Source organism: Zosterops lateralis, assembly GCF_965231275.1.
Source record: "Zosterops lateralis genome assembly, contig: SUPER_6_unloc_1, whole genome shotgun sequence".
Lineage (NCBI taxonomy): Eukaryota > Metazoa > Chordata > Aves > Passeriformes > Zosteropidae > Zosterops > Zosterops lateralis.
The window spans coordinates 1,770,966-1,773,429 of record NW_028154616.1 but is presented as its reverse complement, the minus strand read 5'-3'; the positions used below and the strand labels follow the sequence as shown (position 1 = coordinate 1,773,429).

At 46.3% G+C, this 2,464-nt stretch overlaps 1 long non-coding RNA gene across 1 annotated transcript; it reads left to right on the top strand.

The window, feature by feature from the left end:
• Positions 1–278: 278 nt before the first annotated feature.
• Positions 279–1,918, top strand: LOC310911222. Its single transcript, XR_014590467.1, has 3 exons — positions 279–355; positions 681–777; positions 1,490–1,918. It is a non-coding gene; the product is annotated as an uncharacterized lncRNA (long non-coding RNA).
• The last annotated feature ends 546 nt before the right edge of the window (positions 1,919–2,464 follow it).

The window sequence follows — 2,464 nt, the reverse complement described above, 5'->3', positions numbered from 1 at the left end:
TGCTCCCCTCTTTAGCCATTTTAATCACAGGGCAGGGCCCGCCCCTCATGAGGGACGAGTCGCCCCAGCGCCGCCAGGTGGCGCCTGAGCGCCGCCCTCGCCGGGCCCGTGCGCGCTGGGACCCTCCGAGCCGCGGCGGGACCGGGCTGAGGGGCCGGGCTGAGGGGCGGGACAGGGCTGAGGGGCGGGGCCGAGCCGAGGGGCGGGGGGCCGGGCTGAGGGGCGGGACAGAGCGGTGGGACGGGGCAGCCGGGCTGAGGGGTGGGACAGGGCGGCTGGGCCGGGCTGAGGGGCAGCGCTACCCAACGACGGGAAATGAGTACTAAAGGCTTTTCTCATGGAGTTCGTTTCCAGTGTACGCCAGGGCCACTCACTTTACTTTTTCCAAACTCCTACGACTTTTGTGTGGGTCGTGGATGAACCAGGGGATGGGGATTCACTGTGTTTGTCTGAGGAAAGGCTTTGCGTTCAGGAGCTGGCGAACACCCCGCCGTGCTGGCTCAGATCTTGTCCTTAAAGTGCTCCAGTCTAAAGTTCATATATTTCAGTGGCCTCTTCTTGACTTGTTAGTTGCGTTTTGGATGTCTCCGCCAGTCTTACCCGAGTTGTTCCCAACTGCACAAATACAGCTCGTCTCCTAGGTGGGCCACGTGTTAAAAATTCTATATATTCTTTGTCAGGAGCCGGGTCCGGTGAGCGAAGGAGCGTTCGCCTGGGCTGTGGAAGTGCAGGGAGCGCCATGGACACGGGCAGGCGCCCAACAGCTCTGCTGGCCGGGTACTAAAGGTTTTATGGCTTAATGTCTCCTGTGTTAAGTCTTCTTGGACAGAGAACAATATACTCGCATCTTAATATATGGCTGTACTAAAGCTTCAATGACTGGTTTATTTCAAATGTGAGTTCATTAGCCCCTTTGAATACGGTGAAATAGACAGCAATTGCATTTAATTCTCAGGTGTTGCTGTTGGGGTAGCAAGGCTGCAGGGCACAGATGGACTGAGGCATTGGTTGTGGGTTGGACTATTCATGGATCAAATATTACTGAAATACTGCTTTTCAGATGAAGTGACCTCCTTTCAAATTCCAAGTGACTGTGGTTTTGTGCCTTTTGGTGTGATGCTGCTTCTTTTCTTTTCTTTTCTTTTCTTTTCTTTTCTTTTCTTTTCTTTTCTTTTCTTTTCTTTTCTTTTCTTTTCTTTTCTTTTCTTTTCTTTTCTTTTCTTTTCTTTTCTTTTCTTTTCTTTTCTTCCCCTTCCGCCCCTCCGAAAGAAACCAAACCCACCTACTTTTGATGAGAGCCTTTTCTAAAAATGATGCATTTAGGATAGGGTATGGCTCTGTCATGGTTAGCAAATACAGGACAAGTCTATGCCTTTGGGGCTTAAGGGCTGATTGCAAGGCAGGTTGCTCAGGCAGACATTCTCTATTTACAAGATATTCAAGCACTGCATTTTCTTCATATGTTTTCTCGTTTCTCTGCCTGTTACAGGAGACAGTCTGCAATTTGTGTCTGAGGAGTGCTCTTCATTGAGTCAAGCTCTAACTGAACATGTGTGAATATAGATGGCTAAACTGTTTTAACCTACTGAGGTTGACAGTAGGCATTCTCAAATGGCTCTTTATTTGTGTAATGAGATCTTTCTTCGCTCCCTTTGCCTCTCAGGCACACCAAAGTTATTAACCAGGGGAAAATTATATCACCACCATGTGATTTCTTTAAAAATCATCCAGCCAAGGAAGTCACTCTTCTTCTGGTAATAAGAAATGAGTACGTCATCTGATGTTCTTTTCATAAGTCTAATTTAACTGCTTGAGGGGAGATAGGCTGCTTTAAAAACAGCTATTTTAATTAGCATTAAATGGTTTGAATGTAAGTGTTTTGGGGGAAGAACTTCATTGATAATGAGGTAAATTTTATATTGGCCATATAAACATCTTGCATGTGTTTGAGTTTTCTGTTTCTCATGTGTTTAGTCAGTTTTCACATGCACAAACTCTGGATCAGAGGAGCTACTGAAACAGAGCACAGCTGAACAAAAGAGCTGTGCCCACTTGTGCCAGCTGAACATGTGTCTCCTCTGTGGTCACACTTTTAAATAGAGAGATGGGATGGCTTCTTGGTCAGATACAGGACTTATTGTCAGAAATGCAAATTTTTATCTCTGCCCTGGTCCTGACTTCTTGTGCAAGCACATAGTTCCCTTACTCTTTGTCTATAAATTCCCTATTATTAAGTTTAATTCAGTGATGCATAGAATGGGATAAATACTTAAATTAGTTGGCCTGCAGTGTCAGTCAGAATAGGGAAATAGATACCTTTTAAAGCTGTTAGCCAGTTCCTCAGCCAGGTTAAGCTGAAATGGTTTCACTAAACCCCTGGAGGTATCAGGGTAGGTTCTTATGGTCTTAAGGCCTGATCCATGTGCCTCTTGGGAGGTCTTGTGGAATTCTGCCTTTACAAAAG